Below are 15,230 nucleotides of genomic sequence, written 5' to 3'. Positions count from 1 at the left end.
TTGAATGACAAAGCAAAATTATATTTTAACACCAATAAATGAGGAAGACTATTTGCTAATTATCTACATATTTAAAAAAATAAACATAAAATACCCGTACTTCAATCAAGTATTGATAACCTTTTACCTTCCACAAATTACAGTCTTAATGAATTTCAACCTTTTCATTATAAATATATCATAAACCTGATTAAATTTAACACCTAAATATTTGATGATTGCAATCATCCATATTCATATGCCCATTCTTTCTCAAAATAGTAAATATTTGTTTGATGTACATGTATGAAATTCATTCTGCCATTTGATTTCTCAATTTGGGGAAAGCACCTGGCTCTGATCCTTGATTCCTACCCCTTTTCAGCCAAAACAGCACTTAATAAGTGCAGAAGGACCTGTTTTACTGAACAGAACCTCTTGATAATTACAATCCTAAATGTTCCTAAAGTTTCTAAACGTGATCTCTTTTGATACTGTCATCAACATGTATTCTTCCATATTGACTGTACTGAATTTCCCATTTGTTTATTTTGTCATGCTTATAGTTCTATGGTATTTGTTGACAGGTGCCTTACTATTAAAACTATTGTTTTCCTTTATTGACAATTCAGTTTTTACTGTACTATTTGGTATGTCTGATTATCACCATATATTCTTAATAATATATGTTGAACACTTAGAAACAACACCCATTCACACCTGGCTGAGAAACTATCAACCTCAGGAGAAGAGTGCTCCAGTACAAGCCAGATCATCTCCAGACTGTAATAAAAAAAACAGCAAAAATGAAAAATATTAGTGTCCTCAATCTACTCTTCCAGGACCTGGAAAATAATTTCTGTCAACATCAGCATTGCCGTAATCATCAAGTTTTCACTTCCCCTAACCACTAGGTATTACCTGGTGGCGATGGACAGTAAATACTGTCCATTTGACTGCCCAGTCTAAATTGGACGGGGTCATATGGCCATAAATCTGACACCCTTACATTGTTGGGCCATCTGAGGAGTGTATGCCACTGAAATTCTTCAGTTCTGCTCAACTCTACATGAGTAGGCAGAACTTCAGTTTGGTGGAGAGGGTACTTTCCAATGGAGAATCTGATTCAGCAAACTAAATCAAGCTCTTAATTTAAAATGTAATTAATAGCACTGTAGCATTTCTTATGTTGTTCTATATTTACAATACATATATAAAATATATGTGCCTTATTATTCAACCCAAAAATATATTTACTTTGTACAATTGTTTAGGAACCTGAGTCTCTGAAGGGTCTGAATGATCAGATTGTTGTTCTTTTCGGTCTGTTCCTGTGAGTAAAAATAAATAAAATGATTGTCTAAGAAAGGGTGGATTTTTATCCCCCAGCTTTGAAGAAGACCCAGTACAGGGGCTCATACTATGTAACGACTCTGGGAGTAGATGTTAGTCCAAAAGGCAGGATCAAGAACTGCTAAAGCTAATTCCCATTTGCAAACCTGAGGAACCTTTGATGAGGGAGAGCAATTGGTATGTGGAGGTAAGCATCTTATAAATTGATCTTGGTTAAAAAATATCCTTGTGAAATGAATGAAATTATATGATGTAATGTGTTACTTTTTATTTGAGCCATTGGAAAGAACATATTGAGGAACTTTAAATTATTAATCATTCTGAACTAGTCGGAAGACTTTCTTACAAAAAACACTATGGACTACTAATCTGCTTATCTTTCATAAAATGGGACAGAAAGAATAGACTTCTGTTTGTTTTCAGAGATGTCACAATCATTTGAATGGCAAATTGTTATATTGCCCTTTGACCAGGATGTCTAACAAATTGGAGTTCCAGTAAAACCAAAGAAATATCCATGATTTCTATCTCTTCTGAAAAAGTGTCCGCTGGCCCACGGCTGGCCCTGACACAGTGCCAGAACAGTCAGGTGATCTGCACTGAATACCCTTTCCCCTAAATATATATACAAAGAGAAGGTATTTGAGACTCCTTAGGCTAATATATTGTGATACAATTAATTCCTACTTTTTTTAATAATCAAATGGTAACTCCTCTAATTCTTGACTAAAAAGATTGTTGCCAGAAAGAGACACCCGCAAAATATTCATTATTTGGGCTGTATCTACTTTCCAATCTCTCAAATGCAGATGACAACTTTCAGAAAATGCACCAGATTGCCCTTTCAGAAGCCCCTAAGTTGTCAAAGACAATATCCACAATTTGTTTTGCCTGAATCTCCATTTGTCCCAACAATTGCAAACAATCCTCCCCTTGCTGGATGCTGGATGACAGGGTCTGAAAATCCTTAACCAGAGACTTGGAAGTATAAACAAAAAAGCTACCTGATCTCATGCAAGACTAAGATCGCCTTGGGCCCTCTTCAAAGAACATTCCACCATCTTATCAACTAGGGTAGCATCCACAAAATCCTAAAGGAGGTTTCCCCACCCGATTTTCCACAAGAGGGCCAATAGCCTCCCTTTTTGAGATGTTACAGTCTGCCCATTAACCATGGAGCAAACACTCTGTCCATTCTAATTTAGTGAGCCCTGGGTAGCAGCAGTAACCGGGACCTTATGGAAGAATGGCTTTGAAACTTCCCACTAGTACCAGGATATTCATCTTCCAGAGGGAGCTGAAGATTTTATGAATGATAAGAGATTACATGCTTGAGACACACCTTCAAAATATATTTCACTCTCAGAGAAGAAGGGTCAACTGAAAAACCAGACTCTTCGTCCTCATAATCAGGAGATGCCTAGGAGGAACATGAGGCGGGCAAGGAGACTGAAAAATATAATCCCACTGAAGATACCAGAGGCTGATGAGAAGCAGATCTTCCGGCACGATGTAGATAAAGATTTGACCATTTCCTGGAGATCCCTCTCAGAAACTGAAGGCAAACTGTAGTCTCCTAGAACAGCATGGAAGACAAGTGTGATGCTTTTTCCGTGTGTGTTTCCACATCTTGCTTCATGCAAAGACACATATCAAATTATGGAAACAACAAAGGCAAATAAATATACTTCCTGGGTCCTCAGAGGTAGGTAGCTACTAAAACACATGCTAAAGAGAATTTTGATGCCATAAATAATAAGGGATCTCCAAAATATTCACCTCTTCATCTTCAAATGGGGTGTCCTTCAGTGTAATAATTGAACATTCGGAACCTTTGTAAATGACCTAATACTGTCTTACCTGGAATTCTATCCATATGTAAAACTATGTCTAAGTAGAACAGAGGGACATCAGGGTTCCAGTAAACACTGCCAAATGCAATAATTTATACCAACTATGAAGCGAGGGGAATCCAAAGTGATTTGAGTTGCAAGTATCTCATCCCATTTTCATAATAAGAATGCTTCACAAATGTCAAGCTATAGCTGGATAAACACAATTTTCTCACAGTTCCCATCTCGCCTGGATGCAATGTTTAAGGTCATTGTCAACCAGAACCCAAGGAATCCTACCAACCCTAGCCATTTCTAGCAAACAGAGCACCAAGGGAATTTAGGAAGATGTCCATTGGGTGGATCTCTCCACTTTGTACTACTAAGAATCCCCTCACCCCCATATTACACATTTTTCCTCAAAATTACCACAGGGGAGGACTATAGAATTTGGGTCTGAGGTTCATGGGGCCCACAGACTCTGACACCCTTTGGGAATTTCTTAAAATTAGAGACAGAGCAAACCAGAGAAGTGTGGCTTGTGTGATCCTCACCATTATTCCTATTTGGAATTACCCCTAAACATGAAGCTATGGGAAAAAGTTCTTCATATTTATGTGATAACAAGCTCAAGAATATGTATCCAGTGTCAATGTTCTTATCATCCTTCATTCTCACCCTTTTCCAGACAAGATCAGCCCTCAATAAGTGCAGAAGGTCCTGTTTTACTGAACAGGAAATGATCCAATCAAACCCAGTTAAAAGTGTACTGATTTCATATGGTAGCACTTGTAGGCTTTTCCCTTCTCATGCAATAGGTTCACCTTCACATTTCAAATGCAGTTTTAATTAACAAGAAAATAGGAACCATGCATTATAGGACATTTGACAATGACGACCAACTATGTTGTTTTCAAGTGCATATATATGTAAATATTATATTTTTAAGGATATTTTGAAGTTACCTTTCAGAGCAAGAAGACGGTGTGGGGGCCTTACACCAATCATACCTCCTTGGATAATACTTGTTCTTCTTGGTCCCTTGGTCTATAGTTTTTAGAAATTCCTGGGGATGAGGGAATCTATGGAGGCCAACTGACCTCAGGCCTAAATACTGTAGCACCCTTATGGAAATTGTGATGAAACTGTGTTTTAGTCGCAACAGTATTAAACTTGCAGAGCATTATGGACAAGAGACAGTGGAATGATCCATGCCAGCCCTACAAACTTGTTTTTCCTGCCTCTCTAACTTTAACAAAACGTTTGGGTTTTTAAAATTTCTTAGTTGCCTATTAACTCCTACGGGAATGGTCAGTTCTTCTCAAGGCAAATGTTTGAAACTGTCTACCACAATTCTCATGATATAAGGTCTGATTACGATGGTGGCTGGACAAGCATCCAACCACCATCGTTGCGGGAACAAGACCGGCCGACATGTAGTCAGTGGTCCTTCCCGCTAAATTATGATTCAACCACATGTAGGCAGTCGAAAACATGCCTTTTCCCATTGAGGCTTGTACTATGGCCCGGAAAAGGGCAGCAGCACAAGCCCAAATGGCAAAAGACATGTTTACAAATATCCCTGCACCGTGTGCCAGGCACCACAATGTGCCAGGCACATGGGGCATTGATGTTTGGGAGCACCACAGCTTCTTCCGGAGCCTCATTGCGGAGGCCCAGGGATGACAGGGACCCTGCTAGGGACCCCTGAAGCCACTTTCCAACAGCCTTTTCAATGGCGGTCGGACCACCATGGAAAGGCTGTCGGATAGGGACATCGTAATCCCTACGATGGTGCCTGAGCAGGCACTGCCCCTATTGCAGGGACTATGATCTGACCAATGGTTCGGTGGCTCCTTGAGTCCATCGGAAACATCGGTTGGTCCCTCCAACCTATGCGGTCTGAATGAATCATAATGCGGCTGTCGGAACGCTCTGCTGGATGTCAGTGGCACTGCCACTGACTGTCTGTCATTGGCGGTTCCACCGACATCCTAATCAGGCCCATAGTTTTTTTAAGGGAATGCCCTTTCTGATTCTGGTGAAAGAGAGGTTGCTTTTCCCAAACCACGATACCACTATGTAAGTTATATAGACCAATTTATTTCCTGTACCTTCCCTGAAATATTTTTCTTTGTTGCAGGTTTAAGTCTCTGAATTTGAAAAACAGTATTGGACAAAACAAAATTGCACAAGGGACCTAGAATTAGTGTAGCCAGACAAAGCAGCTTGTGTGGTCACATTGAAATTTCTTCTCTTCAACCCATGTCAGTAGGGATGAGATGGTTCATTCCGCTGCATTTCACTGTTATGCACATTTCTTCTTCATTTTCCCATAACCATTGTCACTGCTGTGTAATCTGCCAGTGATATTATATTTGTAAGGAATCAAGACCACCCCTACTGCTCAGTCACCTGCTTGGAGCCTCTTCAACCACCTCCAAGAAGACTTTATGCAGTTGCCAAAATATGCCTCTTATTACTCTGTTCTTGTAATTGTTGTTTATGTTTTCAGGGTGGGTGGAAGAGGATGCATGTGCAAAAGCAATTGCCACAACTGTAGCAAAGCACTTACTTAGGAACTTGATCCCCCATAACAGAATCCTGAGTCACCTCTTGAGTGACAGAGGAACACACTTCATTTCAGCAGTATAAGAGATGTTCATCACTTTGAGATCAACTAACACTTCCATAGTGCCTTTCACCCTGAATCCCCACTAAGGAAATGTAGAAAGAAAGAATGGAACACTTAGGAAAAAGACAGAAAAGATCTGTCTCGAGACCCAACTGAAGTGGACAGATGCCTTGTCTATGGTGCATCAGGGCGATACCAACCCAAAGGCCAGACAGAACCCACATAAACCCATATGAAGTAGTCATGGGATGCCATATGATGTTGCTTTCAAACCTACCTCTCTCAGCTGCTAATTTAGGCTTGCAATAAAATGATGATGCAGTTATCCAGTCAATAGAAAAATTATTCAATATCTCTAGAATTTTCATTCTCATGTTAATGTGTCCTTACTCGACTGCTCACCTGAAGCCTGCAATACCGTTCAGTGAGATGAGTGGCTGTACGTGAAGGTGCACCATATTAAGTCTGCTCTGGGGCCCCAAAAGAAGGAACCCATTCTTGTGCTGCCATTCACCAACAAGGCTGTGAAGTGTCACAGACTGCTTGCATGGGTCCAATCCTTCTACTGCAAATGCCTTGCACCAAAGCAATATGCCTACCCAACACTGCCATCTCCAGGGCTACATAAAGTCCTAGGCCAGTGCCCTCTGTTGAAAACAAACCCTTCTCCAACCTCCTCTCCTACAATTTGACCACACACTAAAGGACCGCTGTGTGTGCTTCATTCACGAAGCTAGCCCACCTACCTTGCTCCTTTGCTGCTGCGCACTGATATACCCATCACCCCCATTTCAACCATCTCTGTCCCATGTGAACTGACTTCCAGATGCTGGATTCCATGTGGGTTTGGCTCACTATTTTTTGCTTCTGCCCCCAGCCTCTGACTCCAGTGGGATATGTCATAGAGGTGGAATGGGGAGTTGGCCAAAAAGCAAGCTATACTGCACCTGTCCTTGAACTTAGCTACCATTCTGTGTATGAGAACAACCACTTGCTGTTGCTGGAGAAATATTTTAAAATGATTACAATTTCTACATGCTGGATTTGAACTCACTTTCCTGCCAATGCCTTAGTTTGGGTGCCTTTGGTTGGAGTACCCCTCAGTAACAATGAAAACGTGTTGTGATTTGTTCTACCATGGTCACCATCTTCTTCAATGTGCAGGAACCTGTCCTGAAGCTTGGTGTGGTCAAGAGGATTTTAAGGACATTGCACATCTTGTTTACTCAGAATGGGGACAGTTAGGTGAACACCAAGATAATAATAACTGGCGCATGTTCGATATGATGACAATAAGGAACAAAATAGGGAGTGGAGAGGTGGTGTCTTTTGTCAAAAGAACACCGGAGGTAGATACGTCCTCCGCTTGAAATGTTTACAAAAACATAGAGATCCACCCTAAGATAGATTTGAAATGTAGTGTACTCACAAGTTGTGTGTGTTTCCTACAGTGGTTAAAAGCAGACAGTGTTTGTTTAAATACACCTCACACACCAGCAGGCCCCTTGGTGTCATGCTTCATCAAGGGGATCTTCCCGCCCCGCTGCAGGACAGGGCATGCTACAACCTACGGCTGCGTGGGAGCACTGGTTTTCAGAAAAGTACGTGTGTGGTAGGAGAGTGAGTGGAAGGGTCAGGAGTGAGTGAAGTGGGGAATTTAAAAAGTACCTGGCTCTTCTGGACTAAAAAACTTTAATATTCCTTCGGGCTGGTACTGTTAAAAAGGTGGGTAGGAGGTGTATTGCTCTAATGGGCAATTTCTCCTGTGTAGGCCAACATGCTTCGAAGCTCACAGGCTTCTTCCCCAGGACCAAGGGATGATCACTTCTGTAGTCACTATAAAGTCGACAGATGTCGAGACAACAGTTACAAAGTGATATATGTATAGGTGGTAATACTACGTGAAAGATAAATACAAGATGCAATACCCAATAGGTATTCTAATTGGTAATCTGAAAGAGAAACACAGTATATTAAAAAAGCAAGACAATTGCTGCATCCAGCGTTTTTAGTGGTGACCTGCAAGGAAAGTGATATGTATAGTGACAATATTGTCCTTAGCCTTAAATGTGTAGCAAACACTGGTGCTGTGCCCTGCAAATGAAAAAGATAATACATGACACACATACATGGAACATACAACACACACTATTCTGTAAAGTCCTGTTATCGAGAATCAGGGATTATGAAAGTTTTGAATGGTCAGAGACTGTAAGTAGTGCCCTTGAGAAAAATATATAAGTACATACTTGTTCCTAATGGAGACACTGCCCCATGAGCCTTAGAACGGGTGGGACGGGTGCCTATAGTCACACACTGTAAAGAGGAAAAACGGAAAAGGCGGTGCTAGTTCAGGGAAGAACATGTAAACATGTTGGCCAATCTTACTCAGGTTTCCTCGGCTATGCCGTACTTACTATGCCAAGGTCACTGACTCGTCAGGTTATCGCCTCCCCCGGCTCCATCAAACACTGAGATAGTGGGGAGGAGTCTTTAAATAGTGTCTTTAATTGGTAGTTTTGCCGCCCAAAAATGGGGATAACCCCAATGTGGTGCTGAGCTGCCCAAAGTAACCCGGATGTGCTATGTCCCAAAGCGTTTTCGTCCCGTGACCATTGGACACTAGAGAATAGACCGCTCAACTGAGACGCGAAATGTGTATGCCTCCTCTCCATAGCATCATGTTTAAGACTAACCCTGGGTGTAGTGGGCGTAGTGGGGCTACGTGGAGCATCGCGTATTTTGGCCAAGTCTACACACACTTGCGCGCTCCGCGTAGCCCCACTACGCGCCACCCGCCTCCCTCCCGTCCTCATTTTAAAATAAGTAAAAGTATTATAAAAGTAAATTAAATACCTTACCTGTGGTGCGGCGTCCCGGGGCTCCCTCTTCCTGTTTGACGACAACTTCTTTTCACAAATGCGCATGCGTGGACGCCCGCACATGCACATTTCTCACGAGAAATGCGCATGCGTGGGCATCCGCGCATGCGCATTTGTGAGAAGAAGTTGCCAGTCAAGCAGGAAGAGGGAGCTCCGGGACGCCGCACCGCAGGTAAGGTATTTAATTTACTTTTAAATTCTTTAATTTATTTTCAAATTAGGATTGGGCGGGCGGCGGGTGGTGGGCAGCTCTGCTTCGCTGCGGCGTGTACGTAGCGCTGCCTGCTACGCCTACTTCGTAAACTGCGAAGCAGGCAGCGCTACGTACGCTCCGTGGGCGGAGCAGAGTACTACACCCGGTATTATTTAAGACATACCCCGGAAGTGGTTCATGTTACTGATACTTCCCTCTAGAGATATTTTGCAAAAGGTTCAAGATATAGCGCCATAGATTCTAAAGACTGAAAATTAAGGGTAGCGTCACTCCGCTCCCGTGTTTTGCGGTGCGAATCTGTCTCGTTATTGCCAGCTCAAGAGGTCACGTGATGTGCGAGTAACGTGCATCATCTAGACCGCCGACCCTGTGTGCGGTATTTTTAAGCCAAATATGTGACGTAAACTGCTGTCCTATACGACCCTGGTTGGAAAAAGGGGGTGTTTCAGTGATATCATAGACCCCAATAGTGTAAGGAGTCCCAGGCAATGTATAGCGGGACCTCTGTGAAAGGCCCCAGGTACCTGGTTTCTATTCGTGTCCTGGTTACCAGGACACCCCAATATTCATACTACAAAGTCAGGATACCACTCGGGGTATTTAATGTACATCCTTTTAGTAGTGGTGGGAAGGGTAGTAAGACAGTTGATGGACACTGTTGGTTCATGTATGTCAGTTGCTCCTCTCCCACCTGTATATGGGTCTTGTGGTGTTGTTTTACAGGTAGTTAGGTGGGCTCAAGTGTGGTTGCTATGATCGAATAAAATTGTGTCTTATACCATTGGTCTTAGATGAACTGCCCCCAAGGTATGTAATCATTCAGACCCTCTATGTGAGTGCCCAGCCGGAACACCCATCGCTGTTCTTTCTCCAGTAGACCGTGTTCACCGTTCAGTTGTTCTATGACGGTCCATGTTAAATCATCAAAGTGTGTTCAGTATTAAGATAGTGTGTTGCCATTTTCGTTGTGCTTTTCTTACAGAGGACCTTACTCTTGTGTTCCCCAAAGCAGGTTTTGACTGATCTTGTTGTCGTACCAATGTACTCCAGGCCACATGGGCACGTAATCATGTACCCAACATTTTTACTATTGCAGTTGGTGAATCTCCTATGTTCCCACTGAATACCATTCTTGATTTTCAAGTGTCTACTTCTTTTTGTGAGGTGGCAATTGTCTTGCTTTTTTAATATACTGTGTTTCTCTTTCAGATTACCAATTAGAATACCTAGTGGGTATTGTATCTTGTATTTATCTTTCATGTAGTATTACCACCTGTGCATATATCACTTTGAAACTGTTGTCTCAACATCTGTCGACTTTATAGTGACTACAGAGGGAGCATCCCTTGGTCCTGAGGAAGAAGCCTGTGAGCTTCGAAACATGTTGACCTACACAGGAGAAATTGTCCATTAGAGCAATACACCACCTACCCACCTTTTTAACAGTACCAGCCCGAAGGAATATTAAAGATTTTTAGTCCAGAAGAGTCAGGTACTTTTTAAATTCACCACTTGACTCACTCCTGACCCTTCCACTCACTCTCCTACCACACACAGTTTTCTGAAAGCCAGTGCTCCCACGCAGCCGTAGGTCGTAGCACGCCCCATCCCGCAGCGGGTCGGGAAGACCCCATGATGAAGCATGACACCAAGGGGTCTCTTGGTGTGTGAGGGGTTTTTAAACAAACACTGTGTGCTTTCAACCCCTGTAGCAAACACACACAACTTGTGATATGATGACCAGCCAGACCACTAACACAGTTATCCATGAGGTTGACAAGATATGCAAACCATATCATTCCATTAAAGTCACAAAATGTGTTCCTAGCAGACTTGATGGCAAGTGGGCAGAAAGAAGGATGAGTGGGGAAGTAGATTGGCTGTTGGATGTTCACGAAATAAAAGGGGTAGTTCAGAGCAAGCCACCAGGTGTTTATGAAACGTTTTGCACATGGAATACTGGGCCAAGAACCAGGTTCAAAAAAAGAAGAAATCACAAATAGAGAAATGTTGCAAAGTCATCCTGTGCCCTGGGCACCCCCCAACTTTTTGCTGACTGGAACTGGTGGTAACTGACTCTGACTGACCCTGGGCACTGTCTAACCCGGCCCAGGGCCAGTGCCAAGCTAAAAGGAACACATTAGAATACAGTTAAGACACCCAACATACACTAGGGTACACTATGGTATGGTGGGGTACCCCTGTAATTGGCATGACCTACCCCATAAGCCTCTAATATATAAGAGGGCAGGGGATTGAACCTACCTAGAAGTCCCCAGTATCCTGGGGCATGGCAGTTTAGAGGCCAGCCGATTCTCTGCACTTGCATGTGTGCAATGCTGAAGCCTGGGGTCAGTTTAAAAACAGCCCTGGCTGCCAGTACTGTTTTTAAACAGTACATTCTGCCCAAACTCGACTTATGTGGTATGGGCACTTAAAATGGAAAACCTATAATGTTTTGATATATTAGGGACCCCCAGGGTTTCCCCTAGGTATCCCAGGGGTGGGGGCGTCAGTTATCTATAAGGTACACCCTTCTAAAACAAGTTATTATATGCCTGGGTAAAGTGAAATTTCACATTTCACTCCCCACATTGTGTTAAAGGGGTGGTCAAATTCGACTTTGATGCTAGGAGCACTGGGTAAGGAGGATCTGCATTATTTCTGCAGATTCAGAACTCCTAAAGTCTCCCCTAGTTGCACAGGGGGTGGGGGTCCTCTAGAAATTAGGGAAAACTTATAAAACATGTTTTTATAAGCCCTGGTGCTAGAAAACTGGCCCAAGTCATTTTCCTCATTGCAAACCCCATGGCCCATAGGTTAACATGGTAGGAAGTTATTGATTAATAAATATTGATAGGAGAGGACTAGCCGGACCATTCAAAGACATCCAGAATGGTAGTAGTAAATCCAACAATGTTATAAGGCTTTCTTGTTTGTAAGTCCAAATTCAGCCTTCCAGTGGTCTGCCCTGATTGGTCAGAGTTAAGTGGATTAGCCAGGCTGCTTTGAAAAGGCGATAAAGAACCACTCTGCTGGGAGGGCAGTGTGCTGGTCTATAGGAATGCCAGGCCAGGGGGTGGAGTCGTAAACCATGCTCTTCAAAGGCAGAGGGGAGGCCTGGGTTTCAGTTTCACTCTGACACTCTTGACCCAGAGTCAGGGCTAGGCTTAAGGATGGTATGTGCAGATGGTAGGGGGAGAGTCCATGGAAATAAGCCACCCCAGGGGGTGTGTTTAGCCAGCTCTTACCTCCTTGCTGGAAAATCAGCCATTATGGATTTGGAAGATTGGTGCACTCTGGGACAAAATGATGCCACACTCTGCAGGATGTGGTAATAACTATGAGGAGTTGCCCTGCTCTCATTGGTCAGAAGTGACCTGGTGCTTGACCCAGAGAATTTTGAATAAGTATCTGAGAGGGGCAGAACCCTCCAGGTCTGCTGCTTGAAACTGAATGAAGCAAGAAGTGCCCAGCTGAAAGATTTTGCTGTGCAAGGAACTCTAAGGCCTGACCTCTGAAGACTGCACCAAGTGAAACTGCAGCCCTGTGGATTACCTTGCTGCCAAAGGACTCAAGAGTGGAATTCCCTGCAAGCTACAGGTTAACAGAGCTCACCTGGACAGCCCCACAAAGAATTCCCAGCCTGGAGTACCAGTGGATTTGTAAGGGTTTTGTTCAAGTGGATTGCGGAATTGAAGTTTCACACTTTCAAAGACCCTCTTGGAGATTCCAGAACCTTGGACTGTGTGTTGGATACTTTGGGACCAGCAAGCAGAACTTCAGGAAAGAGTTCTAACTGGACCCGCCTGCTGGAGAAGGCGGCACAACACAGTGGTGAGATATTCTCCAGAACAGTTTCTAAAGGTGTGTCCCTGTCGGAGAAAACGAAATGACTCAAAGGGGCATTGTTGGTTTCTAAGCCCTAGAAACTGACTAATCTTTAAAAAATCATATCTCTGGTTTCCTACAGTGGATTATTTTTGTTTTGGTGTCATTTAAAAGATAAAAATATTACCTATTTTTATAAATTGGTGTTGGATTTTTATGTTGTGTTGTGTCTTAATTATTTACTGAAATGGTGTTTTTAAATGCTTTACATACCTGTCTTTGAAGTTAAGCCTGTCTGCTCGCAGCCACGTTACCAAGGGTTGAGCATAGGAATAATTTTCTAAGACCTATGCTGGGTCCTATCATGTGTTAGTGGCCTTATTGCCAGTGGCAGACCTACATTTGCCCCTACTAATAACCCACTATCCAACATTTGGTGCTCAGCGGTGTGGATGAGGACTTGTGTTTAAAAAGTACACCTTTCAGTGAATGATTTAAGATTATAAAAATCCTCTAAATTGCCTTAGAACAAAACTTTTGAGTTTGATTCTTGGAAGTTGGACTAAACTGTTTTTAATCCATTGTTTTGATTTTTTCATATTGTTCCAAGTCTGTTGTGCCTATTTTTCTGTGACCCAAAACTAGGGAACCATGGAGCTGGACCTGGCTAAACTGTCCCAGTTTAAGATGGCTGATCTTAGGGTACAGTGTAGCCTTAGGGGGCTGCCTGCTTCCAACAAGATTAAGAAGACACCGTTGCTTAAGTCCCTAACGGCTTGGGTGGCTGAGGAGACGCAAGGGGGGATGGGGAGTGAGCCCCGCCACCTTCACCCCAGAGGGAGGTGAGGATGATGCCTCTTCCATTTTTTCTAGTGTTAGCCATATGATTCCAGGTGGTGGGAGGGGGGAAGGGTCCCTTACTCAGGTACCACTACTGTCCCTTGCAGAGAGACGGCTTCAGGCTCAATTAGAGTTGATTGACTTGGAGAAGGAGAAATTTGAACTGGCTAAGAGAAGATAGGAGAGGGAGGAGGAGAAGAGGAATGGTGGCAGCGAAAGTGAAGAAGATTTTGAGATGTCCAGGGGTGGTAGATTTGAACCTAAACTTCCTAAGGGCATAGTACCCAAGTACACTGAGGGGGGTGACATTAACAAGTGGCTAGCAGCTTTTGAGAGGGCCCTTAAAATGAGTAGGGTCCACTCTAGGTATTGGGGTGCCCTCCTGTGGGAGTTGATTCCAGTAGCTGGGAGGGATAGGCTCCTGACCTTGAAAGGAGAGGATGCAGAATCATACCAGCAGATGAAGGCATGCGTAGTCAAGAGATTTGGTCTGACTCCAGAGCAGTACAGGGTGAAGTTTAGAGGCACCCAGAAATTGAGTTCAAAGTCTTGGGTAGACTTTGTGGACATTTCAGTGAAGGCACTGGAAGGCTGGATTGTTGGTAACACAGTTGACTCATATGAGGGATTGTATAATTTGTTTTTGAAAGAACATATTTTGACTCATTGTGCAGAAGATAAGTTACACCAGTATCTAGTGGACTCAAAGCTGACAGACCCCAGAGAGCTGGGAGAAGCAGCTGATGAGTGGGTGAGAACCTGGGTTTCCATTCAGCACCAGGGGGGTGACCAGAAGAAAGGAAGACAGGTCCCTACCCAGGGGAAAGCCCAGGGAAAGGAAGGTCTAAACTAAGAGTCCTCCAAAGACCCACAAAAACTTGCACAAGGTTGGGGGGCCCGAGCCAACTCAAATTCAAAGGGAGGGGGTATCAGGGAAAGAATGGTAGGTTTTTTGATCCCTCAAAGGTGGGTAAGTGCTTTGACTGTAACCAGCCAGGGCACAAACAGGGAGATGCTGTCTGCGCTAAGAAGCTCCCCCCTAAGGGGCCATTCACAGGGATTGCCAGTGTCAGTGTAGGGGTGGAGAATGGTGCCCCAGAGAGGGGTAACCAGGTGTTGGAAGCAACCTTAGTGTCCCTGGGTGGGGTGAATATTGCAACCCTTGCTGCCTTACCTCCAAACATGTACAAGTACAGGCAGAGGCCTAAAGTGAATGGGACTGAGGTTGAGGCTATCAGAGACACTGGGGCTAGTGTAACTATGGTCCTGGATGAACTGGTGCCTCCAGAGAGGTTGTTACCTGGTGAGTGTCACCAGGTGACATATGCAGACAGCACTACCAAACTCCATTCTATGGCTGTGGTGGATTTGGAATGGGGAGGTGTGACAGGCCTGATGAAGGTAGCTGTGTCAAAGGTGCTCCCAGTCCAGTGTTTACTGAGCAATGATCTTAAAGCCTCTGTTTGGTCAGAGGTGGAGAGAGGACTCAATGTGAAAATATTGGAGCTCCCGGAGTGGGTATGTGCTGTGACTAGGTTATGGACTATATAAAGAACAATGGTCCCTTGGGTAGAAACAATGCGTATTGCGGTTAGCCGTAGTTACTTCAGCATAACATATGATACATTTCTGAAAGCCAGAACATTTCTTAAGCAAATGGGGGA

This window comes from Triturus cristatus, chromosome 11 (assembly GCF_964204655.1).
Source record: "Triturus cristatus chromosome 11, aTriCri1.1, whole genome shotgun sequence".
In the NCBI taxonomy this organism is placed as follows: Eukaryota; Metazoa; Chordata; class Amphibia; order Caudata; family Salamandridae; genus Triturus; species Triturus cristatus.
Note: the sequence above shows the minus strand (reverse complement) of the source record.